The sequence below is a fragment of the Cynocephalus volans genome, chromosome 1 (assembly GCF_027409185.1).
Source record: "Cynocephalus volans isolate mCynVol1 chromosome 1, mCynVol1.pri, whole genome shotgun sequence".
Lineage (NCBI taxonomy): Eukaryota > Metazoa > Chordata > Mammalia > Dermoptera > Cynocephalidae > Cynocephalus > Cynocephalus volans.
The window spans coordinates 205,502,576-205,515,474 of record NC_084460.1 but is presented as its reverse complement, the minus strand read 5'-3'; the positions used below and the strand labels follow the sequence as shown (position 1 = coordinate 205,515,474).

The following is a 12,899-nucleotide window of genomic DNA, read 5'->3' as shown; positions in this document are numbered from 1 at the left end:
GATGTCTTTTTCTATAAAGAGAAATGGGGTTATTTTTGCATAGCACAGTGATACAATCTGTGTCATTTGCATCTGTTCTGCTCCTGTTCAATGATTGTTGTAATAAGAATTATTTATTTTTTTCCGCTGCACCTTCATTCAATACATAAATCTATTCACATTAGGTTTTCTGGCACAACTGACATTCGGGTATAGAAACTGAAGGACACAGTTTCATATTAAAATGTGTCTTTGACTCCTTTGTCTTCTGGGTGAAAGTCATTACATGCACTCTGTTTCTTTTTTTTATTCCCCCTCCCCTTATGAATGCTGATAAGAGAAATACTTTTACACTCTCCTATCATGCAGTCTTCATAGAAGGCAGTCAAGTATACAAGTTGCATAGCAATTTGGATGCAAAATAGGGGATGTGATTTGATTTGAGCTTGGCTACCTGCACCATCTTTTGTAAGGCCAAGATGATTAGACCTTTGATTTCACTTGTAGAAAAATGTGTTAATTCATTTTGGGTTTATATAGTTCACTTTCTGTCACTTATAACAGAAACTTGAAACTGGGTAATTTATAAAGAAACAAAATTTATTTCTTACCGTTTTGGAGGCTGGGAAGTCCAAGGTTGAGGGGTACATCTGGTGAGGGCCTTCCTCCTGGTGGGGACTCTCTGAGGAGTCCTGAGGCAGCACAGGGAATCACATGCTGAGGGGACAAGAGTGTGCTGACATGCTCTTTTCTTCTTACAAAGCCACCACATTGCTCCCATGATAACCCATTAATCTGTTAACTCATTGATCCATTAATCTATGAATGGATTAATCCATTCATGAGGGCAGAGCCCTCGTGGTCCAATTACCTCCTAAAGGCCCCCCCTTTCAGTATTGCCACCTTGGGGATTAAGTTTCAGCATGAGCTTTGGAGGGGACAAATATTCAAACTAGAGCAGAGGTGATATGTTGCATTTGCTTGTGTGTGTTATTACAGGGAAAATGAAACAAAGTGGGGCATTCTACCATGTTTAGTAGAGGCACTGAAGTGGCTATTTTAAATGGTTTCCCCTCTGCCTTTCTTTTTTCTTTTTTTTTTTTTTTGACTGGTAAGGGGATTGCAACTCTCTGCAGGGTGTTGTCTGCACCATGCTCAGCCAGTGAGCACACCAGCCATCCCTATATAGGATCCAAACCCATGGCCTCAGCGCTACCAGTGCTGCACTCTCCCGAGTGAGCCACAGGGCCGGCCCCCCGCTGCCTTTCAAACTGAGATTAGACCCAACCCTTTTCTAACCCACCAGGATCTTAACTGCCATTTATTGCCATGGTTTGTCAAGAAGCTTGTGCTCTAATATCTGTCTTTCCTCCTTGTTACTGAGATACCAGGAATATACTATTTATGGTATTCAATCTTTTTTAGAAACAGAGCCAGCTCAAGCAAATATTACTATTATTACACTCTCGTGATCTTCATCTCCTGATTATTGTGCTGTCTGACCTTCATCTTCCTGGTTGCCCAGGGTTTCAGACTCTTCCAAACTTTTTTCTCCATCAGATTTGCTATCCGTGTTGCATTTTGTCAGAGTCTGAGTCTTAGGTAAGATAAGAAGGCACTAGTGTGATTACACGTGTTAGATGGCAGTCAGGTGACACTGTTGCAATTCACAGGGGATGGAAATATGCCTCAATGCTAAGAAATGTTTACTGGTGGGAATTTTCCACGCTATGCCAGTTGACACAGTCATTGATTTAGGCGTTAAAAATTAATTTCCAGCAGGGCTAACTTGATATGGAATGGATAACTGCTCGCAGGCCCTGAAAGACATCCTCACTGTTCTTCTCTTGATAGCTAAACCACTCTTAACTAGGAACAGGACAAATACCCTTAGAGAAGCAGCGCCCCAGCTTAAATTTTACCCCAAGGTATAAATGTCTAATGCCCTGCCCCAGGGGGTTTGGAGAGGATGAAGGGCTCCATGGTGGTGCCCAAGAGTGGCCCTGTCCTTAGAGAACACGTGCTCGCTGCATTTATTTATTTATTTATTTTATCAGTTCTGGTGTGGGATTTAAAACCGTGCCCATTTGTGGTCATCTCATCGGAACTCTGATGAAAAGATGTAAGGTGGGTTTGCTTTGTCTTAAACCTTGAGAGTGATGAAAGGTTAACACAGGAGCGGCACGATTTCCCGACTGTGGAGAGGGAGGCCTGTTTAGTCAGTGGAGTGGCGCATGGGGCCAGGTCAGCGATGCCTGTTGTGGTCAACAGTGTTTCAATTCAGGGTCCTAGAAGTTTATAGGAACTGGTAGGCCATCGCCAGGCCCCCAGCCCCTGGCCTGTAGTAACTCAAAATGGGCATCCATCCACAATGCTTCAGCTAAATTAGGAACCACAAACTCAAATGCCCGAAGAAGCCAATCTTGACACAAAAATAGGAGAAACAGGCCAGGTCAGTGACACCTGGGGAGGGAGTGCCTAGATGAAGGGTCTGGTCTCCCACAGAGCTGTCATGCCCAAATGTGGACCCAGTGTAGTCAGGTCTTCCATGTTTTTAAGAGATGCTGGAAACCTATGTTTAATGTGAAATAAATTGACAGCTAATTTTTAAAAAGTGAAAACCCTGGTTGGGAGTGCAGGTCAAATGAGCATGCCTTTTGGCTGCACGTGTGGAGTCTGCTGCTTCTGGTACAAACCAGGCTGTGAGTGTGGGACATGGGTGAAAGCAGGGAGCCTGGTATTTAGGGCCTCGGTGTCATAGACCTAGCTCCCAGTTATACCTTCACCCTTTTTACCTGTGATTTCTGTCAAGCTGGGTCTGTAGGTTCTGTCAGTAGCAGTGTCCTCCCTCCCCCAGCCCTGTTCCCCTGGCAGCTTGCTTTTCGATTTGGCTGCACCATTCTCAGAGTGAGAATAAGTGCAAGAACGGGGAAGTTTTGAGTAAGAAAGCTGTGCAGTTAAGAATTCTTCAACCATGAAGTCGGTTGGCTCTGAGCCTTGGTGGTGTTGCCTGCCCCTCAGGTGTCGCCTGCCCCTTGAGTTTTGCTGTAGAAATCAGGCCAGCCTGGCTCTCCCGGGAGCCCTGGACTCTGTGGAATCTGCTGCAAGGGCTCTGTGAGCAAATGGCATCAGCCTGCTCCCTCACAACCTGCAAGTGATTGCCTTGGGTGGTTAATGAAACAGATTCCAGAAGAGCCTTTGCTGAACTCTGATTCTGGAAGTCAGGAGGAGAGCAGGCAGTGCCTCAGTGCAGTAGTGGTCATGCCTGCCTCGCGTCCATGGGTTGCTTTATTTATTTACTTATTTGTTAATGGCATGAAAGAAAGCAAAATGGGCAGCTTCCGGAGACCTATGACACTGCTTACCTTCTGACTGCCATGTCTGCTGCATCTTATTGATTTTTATTTTTTAATTGACAAGTAAAAACTGTATGTATTGATGGTGTATGTGATGTTTTGATATATGTATACTTTGTGGAATGGCGAATATGGGTTGCTTTAAAGGATCATTATGCTCTTTCTGTCCCCTGCCCTGCCACACCCGTCTTTGATAAGCAGGGGCAGGTGGTGTGCTTCTCCTTTGTGCTAGGATGCTGGGCTCTGAATGCTGACCATCTGATCTTCCTGAGGTCATCAGCTGGCTGGTGGCAGAGTCTCAACTTGAACCCTCATCTCTAGTGTGGGGCTGTCTTGGCTCCTGGTACTATGGGCCCATAGGGCTCTGCTGTCCATTGGTTTTTTGGGTCTGGCTCTCCTGTCTCTCCTCCTTCTCTTACTCTAAGGACAGTGTGGCCAGCGCTGTCCCAGGGGAGGGTGTCCAGGCCCCCAGCTTGTCCCATCCCTGGCCTTTTTCATGGCTCCTGCCACCCCTGCCCCTTGCCACACGGTGCCCTGCACTTCATACTGCTGACCAGGGTGTGCCCACTACATTGTCTCCTGAAAAACCCACAAGCAGGTGAAATAAGAAGCAATGGAAAATGCAGTGGGACAGCATGGAATGAGGGGGGTCACGGGACACGTGGTATCCTATGGAAGGCAGCGTTTCAGTGAAGCCGCTGAGCATGGTGGAAGTGACATGGGTGTGGCATGGTGGGCAAACCTGTCAGAGGTGTGAACCTCTCTGCCTCTTCTTCCCTGTGTGGCCACAGACAAGTCACATAGTCTGCCTGTCCCTTGGTCCCCTCATGTGCAAAATGGAGGTAGTACTTACATCAGAGGTTTAGGATAAGGATCAAATGAGCAATTATTGAAAATAATTGGCACAAGAAGACAGTACTACTGTGGCGGTTGCTGCTATTCTGCGTTTTGAGGGGTTTATGAATTGCTGGTCAAAGTTAGCCCAACTGTGGCCTGTGGTAATTTCAGATGGGGCCCCTTAGCCTGTCCGTGGACCCCACACTTCCAGTTGTGGCTGCTCTGATTCTCAACTTTGGGGTCCCTCTAGCCTCTGTGGGTCCTGCCCTGTCTCCCTGGGTGGGTGTTGCTCTCCCCTGGGCTTCCGGCAGCTGTAGCTAACTTCGGGCCACTCTTTCGGAGAACACTGGACACACTATAGGAAGACCTGACCTGTAAGCTTAATTCACCACTGACTGGCTGGGTGAATTTTAGCAAATCATTCCTCCTCTCTGAGCAACAGTTTCCTCATTTATAAAATCTATTCACAACAGAGATTGTGAGAAGTAAATGATACAATGAATGTGGAAATGCTTTCTAAACTGTTGTGTGCTTTACAAAGGAAGGCGATGATATTGCTTCCAATTCCAAGGATCTAGAATCCTATTCTTGCCCTTGAGTTTCCTCTCTGTGTCCTGGTCAGTGACTGGCTCATTAGCTGCATCTGCCTTCAGTAGACCGTGACTTCTTTACCTTGAGCTCTTGGCCAGTGTCTGGGCCCAATCTCCTTATCTGGTAAATGGTAATAATACTGATTACAATGATCATTAAAATTATAAATGATCACATATTGCCAGTAAATAATACATAGCCATATGTTGATACCACTAGTAATTGCTACCATTTGAATGTTTGCTTGTCTCCAGACCCTCTATCTAGGCACTTGGGATTCACAGTCGGAAAGCAATAATGGCTAGAGTTTTTTTTTTTTTTCATTGCTCTGCAAAGCCCTTTACTTCTCAGAAGACTTGGCTTTTGCTCCAAAGGAGCTCACGGTTGGGGAGAGGCCCATAGGCTGATACATTCAATCTGAGGGGATAGGGCTGTGATGATAGAGGCAGTCACATGAGAACACAGAGAAGGCTTCTGTATCAAGCCTGGGGGAGGGAGAGGTGTGCTGGGACCTTCCTGGAGAAGCGGACCCTCCGTGTGACATCTGAGGGAAGGGTGGCTGTTGGCAAGGCAGGCAATGATAGGCACCAGGCACAGAAAGGAGGAAGCTCTTCTCCAGACAGAGCTGCAGCAGGAGCCACAGGCTCCGTTTAAGCTTGCTGTCTCTCTCGTATCTTTGATTCCTGTTTACACAAGAGTCTGAGTAGACAGGAAAGATAGAGAAAAAAGCAAAGGAAGAAGAGGCAAAGGGAAGAAAGGAAAAACAGCTCTGTGTCATTAAGTCAGAAATGATGCTTAGCAAAATTTTGTTCCTTCTTCCTTGAGTAGCAAGGTTGTTTTTAAGCCTCCCCTTGTCTATCTGTCTCCTAAGTTTTTGCCTAAAATTCAATCCACTCACCAGAACATAGCAGCTTCACTCTAGCAATAACAGGGAGCTGCTTTTGATTGCTCATTTTCTTGCATGCAGCCAGTCTTGGCTTTATTTTGTTTCCAGTCCCTGTAGACTGTGAAGGTGGCTTCTGGTGTGTGTGCACATGTATGCACATGTTGCTGAGTGTGTCCCACTCTTGAAGGCTGGGCGGGCTCTGCAGACCCTGTGGAGATCAGTGGTGGTCCTGCCAAGAGCCTCAGATGGGATTCCACTCTCATGAACAAAACTGGAAATGAAACTCTTGTAAAGGATATTTTAGGTTTGGATTTTGTCAAAAGACACAATTATGACAAATTTAGTCATAGATGAAATTGGCTTTTATTTGTGATTCATGGATGGGGGCAGCCTCTGTTCTGAAAAATAGAATGAGCTCCCACTGGGGAATGGCAGAACAGTGGGTTCTGTAAGGCGGATCAAGGAAACAGAAGAATAGGAAAACAGTGATTGGTTAGTATCAGGTTACTTTAGACTTTTTGTAAGGGTTAAAGCAGAGGGGACTTCCTTATTACCACTGACTCAGGTAGACTGGAACCTCCTGTTTTCAGGAGAAACTGGCCTGTTTGGGGATCTATCTTCTTCCTTAAACTTTCAGTTTGATTATGTGGCATTTAGCATGAGTGACTCCATTTTGGTTTGTTCTGGTCTTTTGGGGCCTAATGCAGGAGCTCAGTCCAAAACAATGGCCTGCCGGATTAAGGATTTAAATATACACCCTGAAACAATAAAACTTCTTAAAGAAAACATAGGAAAAACACTTCAGGAAATAGGACTGGGCACAGACTTCATGAATACGACCCCAAAAGCACGGGCAACCAAAGGAAAAATAAACAAATGGGATTATATCAAACTAAAAAGCTTCTGCACAGCAAAAGAAACAATTAACAGAGTTAAAAGACAACCAACAGAGTGGGAGAAAATATTTGCAAAATATACATCTGACAAAGGATTAATATCCAGAATATATAAGGAACTCAAACAACTTTACAAGAAGAAAACAAGCAACCCAATTAAAAATGGGCAAAAGAGCTAAGTAGGCATTTCTCTAAGGAAGATATACAAATGGCCAACAGACATATGAAAAAATGCTCAACATCACTCAGTATCTGGGAAATGCAAATCAAAACCACATTGAGATACCATCTAACCCCAGTTAGGATGGCTAAAATCCAAAAGACTCTGAATGATAAATGCTGGCGAGGTTGCAGAGAAAAAGGAACTCTCATACATTGTTGGTGGGACTGCAAAATGGTGCAGCCTCTATGGAAAATGGTATGGAGGTTCCTCAAACAATTGCAGATAGATCTACATACGATCCAGCTATCCCACTGTTGGGAATATACCCAGAGGAATGGAAATCATCAAGTCGAAGGTATACCTGTTCCCCAATGTTCATCGCAGCACTCTTTACAATAGCCAAAAGTTGGAACCAGCCCAAATGTCCATCATCAGATGAGTGGATACGGAAAATGTGGTACATCTACAGAATGGAATACTACTCAGCTATAAAAACGAATGAAATACTGCCATTTGCAACAACATGGATGGAACTTGAGAGAATTATATTAAGTGAAACAAGTCAGGCACAGAAAGAGAAATACCACATGTTCTCACTTATTGGTGGGAGCTAAAAATTAATATATAAATTCACACACACACACACACACACACACACACACACACAAACGGGGGGGGGAAGATATAACAACCACAACTACTTGAAGTTGATATGACAAGCAAACAGAAAGGACATTGTTGGGGAGGAGGGGGGGAGGGAGAAGGGAGGGAGGTTTTGGTGATGGGGAGCGATAATCAGCCACAATGTATATCGACAAAATAAAACTTTAAAAAAAAATAAAATAAAATTAAAAAAAAAAAAAAAAAAACAATGGCCTGCCGTAATTTTGTTTAACAATTTGCAAGTCCATAGCCGAGAACTTTCCCCAAGGATCTTCCTACCTACACAAGTGAGTGTGTGGTTCTTGGATTTGTAAGTTTTTGTGTTTGCAAAGTATTTAGAATTCAGCCACAGCTTAGGTTGGTAGGAGTTATTTATACATTCTTCGGCCATTTATTATCTTACTCTCTGTCTTTACCCTGTAGAGAGGATAGAGACAGCCTGGCCTCCCTCCCTCCAACACTGCTGTCTTTAGCACAGGGTACTGTTTATCCTCTCTCTCTGGTCCTTCCCTCCCACTCAGGGCCTCTCCTCTCCCCACAGTTAATGCTCTGAGCTCCCTCCTTGCCCACCTCCGTGGAACTCCTGCATCTACACTCATGCCTTCTCTTTCCGGTATCTCTAGTCTCTCCCTGCCTGCACTTTTTCACCCACACACTGACCTTCAAGCTTCCCCCTCAAAAATGTGCCATCTAAAACACTCATCCCTTCCTCTGCATCCCTTTTGTTATTGAATTGAAACCCTGCCTCCCCTCAGTCTGTCCCTGGCCATAGATTCTTCATGTCATCCCTTTTGATGTAGAAGACATTTAACAGAAAGAAATGAAGGAGAATAGAAGGGGGCAGGGCAGAAAAGGTTTGGGGCCAAGTGAGTGGTTTCCCAGAGTTGCTGCCCACCCAGTCAGCTTGTCAGCCTTGGATCTTCTAAAGTGAATACCTCATCCATAGGAGCAAGTTTCTAAAGGTTCTTTCCATGTGAGCTCTGAGGGCAGTGTAGCCTGGGGGTTAAGGATGTGGGAACTAAAGTCAGGGAGACAGGTTCCAACTCTGCCACTTTCTAACTGGAGGAGCCTGGGGCAGCTTGTCTGATCTTCTTCTGCCTCAGTTTCTTTGTTTGTAAACTGGAAATGATAATGGTGCCTTCTCGAAATTAAAGGACACATATGGAAAGACATTCTGTGCTCTTGGATTGGAAGAACCAATGTTGTGAAAATGTCCATACTACGCAAATCAATTTACAGATTCAATGTAATCCCCATCAAAATACCAATGAATTCTTCACAGAAATAGAAAAAGCAAACCTAAGATTCATATGGAACAACAAAAGTCCCTGAATGGCCAAAGAAATCCTGAGCAAAAAAAAAAATAGAGCTGGTGGCATTTTGCTACCTGACCTCAAATTATACTACAAAGCTATAGTAACCAAAATAGCATGGTACTGGCATAAAAACAGACACTTGGGACAATGGAACAGAATAGAGAACCCGAAATCAACCTATGTATTTACAGCCAGCTGATCTTTGTCATGGGCACCAAGAACATACATTGGGGAAAAGACTGCCTCTTCAAGAAATGGTGCTGGGAAAACTGGACATCTGTAAGTAGAAGAATGAAACTAGACCCATACCTCTCACCATATATTAAAATCAACTCAAAATGGATTAAAGATTTAAATATAAGACCTGAAACTATAAAACTCCTGCAAGAAAACATAGGAGAAACACTTCAGGAAGTAGGACTGGGCAAAGACTTTACGTATAAGACTCCAAAAGCACAGGCAACAAAAGAATAAACAAATGGGATTATATCAAGCTAAAAAGCTTTTATATAGCAAAATAATTAACAGAGCAAAAAGACAACTTACAGAATGGGAGAAAATACTTGCAAACCATGCATCTAACAAGGGATTAATATATGGAATATACAAGGAACTCAAACAACTTAACAGTAAAAAAACCAAAAAACCTGATTAAGAAATGGGCCCAGGAGCTAAATAGGCATTTCTCAAAGGAAGACATACAAATGGCCAACAGACACATGAAAAAATGCTCAACATCACTCAGCCTCAGGGAAATGCAAATTAAGACCGCACTGAGGTATCATCTCACCCCAGTTAGGCCAACTAATATCAAAAAGACAGAGAATAACAAATGCTGGCAAGGACGAGGGGAAAGGGGAACGCTCCCACACTGTTGGTGGGACTGTAAAATGGTGCAGCCACTATGGAGAACAGTGTGGAGGTTCCTCAAACTACTGCAGTAGAACTGCCATATGATCCAGCAATCCCACTGCTGGGTATATATGCAAAGGAATGGAAATCATTATGTCAAAGGGCTATCTCCACTCCCATGTTTATCACAGCTCTATTTATAATAGCCAAGAGTTGGAACCAACTTAAATGTCCATTGACGGACAACTGGATAAGGAAAATGTGGTATATGTACTCAATGGAATACTACTTGTCATAAAAAAAGAATGAAATTCTACCTTTCACAGCAACATGGATGAAATTAGAGAAAATTCTAAGTGAAATGAGCCAGGCACTGAAAGAAAAATACTGCATGTGCTCACTCGTAAGTGGGAGTTAAAAAATAAAATAATTTTTTAAAAAAGAAAGATACAGCAATCACCCTAATATGTTGAACTTTCAAAAGGAGAGAACAGAACTGAGGTTGCTAGAGGTGGGAAAGGGGGAGGTGGAGGAGGTTTAGAGAGCAATTGGTAAAGGACCACAGAAACTGATTACATTGTATAATGTTGAATATACTAATTGACTTGAGCATCACATATTGCACACAGGTATTGGTATTCAACATGGTACCCCATAGATATGTACAATCACTTATGTTTCAAGAAAGAAAGAAAGAAAAAACGATGGTGCCTTCTTTGCAGGATTGTTAAGAAAATAAAATAAAAAGATGTAAGGGATGTGCTTAGCATATAACTTTTGAATGAATGTTGGCTGACCGTTTTTGGACAAGAGAAGAGGCAGGCTTCTGTGGAAGCTGGCGGACCTTTTGATGCCTTTAGTTCTAGAACATTAGGCTGTATTGAACCATCCAGAAAATGCCTTTAGGGATGCTCTTCTCAGCTCAAGAGGTATTGCTGTAGGCTGTTCCTTGTGCGGTAACCTGTAATTCCTGGATCCACCATGAGCAATGGAGAGGTTCTTCCTCCAGTATGACATGCTGTCAAATATAACTCAATTAGGGAATTGTATTCACTATTACTTTTAGAAAAGAAATCATACATGGTCCAGGTACTCAGCATTCACTTATCATCGCATCCCCATCCCCAGCACTGCACAGAGAAAGGCAGAAATTGTGGTGTCAGGCCATCAGCGGCATCTCACTCTTGTTACCTCAGACAGAGCTCTTCGTTCATCATAGAGCCAACAGCCTACCAGCTTCTAAACAGAGAACTGAGCACTGATGAAAGTGAATTACTATTGGTTGTATGAATTCAAGGAGAATAGAAAGTCCAGAAATGGATCCACACAAATATGGCCAAGTGGCTTAAGACAAAGGTGCCAAGATTATTCAGTGGGTGGAAGGAAAGGCTCCTCAACAACTGGTGCTGGATCAACTGGATAGCCAAATGGACAAACACGGGCATCACCCCTTACCCAGAAATTAACTCAAAATGGGTCATAAGCCTCAATGTAAAACCTGAAACTATAAAACTTCTACAACAAAACAAAACAAAATTATTGCAACCTTGGGATAGGCAGAGGTTTCTTAAATATAGTACCAAACGCATGAAACATAAATCAAAAATTGCACTTCATCAAAACCAAAAACCTTTGCTTTTCCAAGATGCCATTAAGAAAATGACAGGATAGCAGGGACACATATATCAGACGAAGGTCTTCTATCCATAATGTATAAAGAACAGCTTAAGAAGACAACACAAGAAAATGGGCAAAAGATTTACACAGACAATTCACAAGAAGAGATAAATGAATGGCCAGTAAGCATATGAAAAGATGCTCAACATTATTAATTATTGGGGAATTCAAAATTAAAACCACTACATAGCCATTAGAATGTCTAAAATTAAAAAAAAAAAAAAGAAAGAAAAGAAAAGACCAAGAATGTGTGGAGCATCTAGAACTCTCACACACTGATGGTGAGACAGTAAAATGGTTTAATCACTTTGAAAAACAATTCAGAGTTTCCTTAAAAAATTAAACATCCATTTACTATATGACCTAGCCATTCCACCCTTTGGTATTACCTAAGGGAAAAGAAAACCTATGTCTGCACAAAGACACTTACATAAATGTGTATTGTAGTTTTATTTCTAATGACAAAAACTGGAAACCACCCAATGCGTATCAACAGGTGAATGGATAAACAACGTGTCTTTACGTGCAGTGGAATTCTCCCAGGCGATGTAAAGGCACCGTGGACCCGTGCAGCAGCGTGGATGAATCTCAAGATTAGGGGGTACCAGAAGCAAGGCAAAAAGAAGAATGTGCTGTATGATTCCATTAATTTAAAATTTTAGATGGAAACTATAGTGAAAGAAAGCAAATAACAGTTGCCTGAGGATGGTGGTAGAAGGGGGGAGGAATTATTATAGAGTCATGAGGAAACTTTAGGGGGTGATAGAAATATTATCTTGTTTCTGGTGATGGTTCTACAGGTATAAAAATACTCCAATGCTGATCAGTGTGTGTGCACTTTCAATATATGCAGTTCAAGTGCCTCCGGGGGCTGTGGTTGGCCACAAGTGACGTCACGTTGTTGGGCCAGATAGCGATGTGCTCAGACCCATATAGGATACATATTTCAAGTTGCTGTGAAGTGAGATTTTATTTTCCTGACTGGCGCATACATACATTCAGTACCTGGGATATTCACAGCACCGCCAGAAGTTATATAAATAGGCTATCATAAGACAAAGTGTATGATAAGAGGGGAAAGCGTAAATAGTAGGCTAAATATAACAGCTGTCACCAGGGGCAGTTAGTAAGAGGAGCTTCTCCTGAAACATGACTGATCTCATGCAGTTTCCAGAAACACCGTGAAGTGCCTGTTGGTGGCTCAGGCTCCTGAGAGCGTTAACCATTTTAAGCCCCCATTTTAAACTGTGGGCAGTTCATCCTTTTGGTCTCTTGCATCCAATACGATTTGTTTGTTCAAGTGTTACCTGGGAAATGACTGTGCCTTTTCCTTGCTCTGGAAACCCTGGATTTTAACCAGGATATGATATGTCCGTGAGCAGTCTGCCACATTGCTCTATACTGTCTGTTATGCCTCTTTGTACTTTCCACCTCCAAAAAGTGCTTTTTATTTTGATGTCTCATTAGACCCTCTCAGTGTTTCTGATAAGCAGAGGTGTTAGACCCACCGCTGTTTTGTAACAAAGAATCCAATCCTCAGGTAAAGAAATAAAATGGCTTCCTCCAGACTACATAAAATCGGCGTCAGAGGTACACGGTGAATGGACCCAGGCCTCTTGACAACCCGTCGAGGGCTCTTTCTGGTCTGTGGTTTGCCTCCTGAGGTTCCTCCTGATGTGAGAT

General features: G+C 43.0%; 1 protein-coding gene across 1 annotated transcript in view; it reads left to right on the top strand.

The window, feature by feature from the left end:
- The window catches only part of TMEM163 (transmembrane protein 163), a 233,641-nt gene that overhangs the window by 186,622 nt on the left and 34,120 nt on the right, over nucleotides 1–12,899 (top strand). The gene's annotated exons all lie outside the window — the stretch shown is intronic.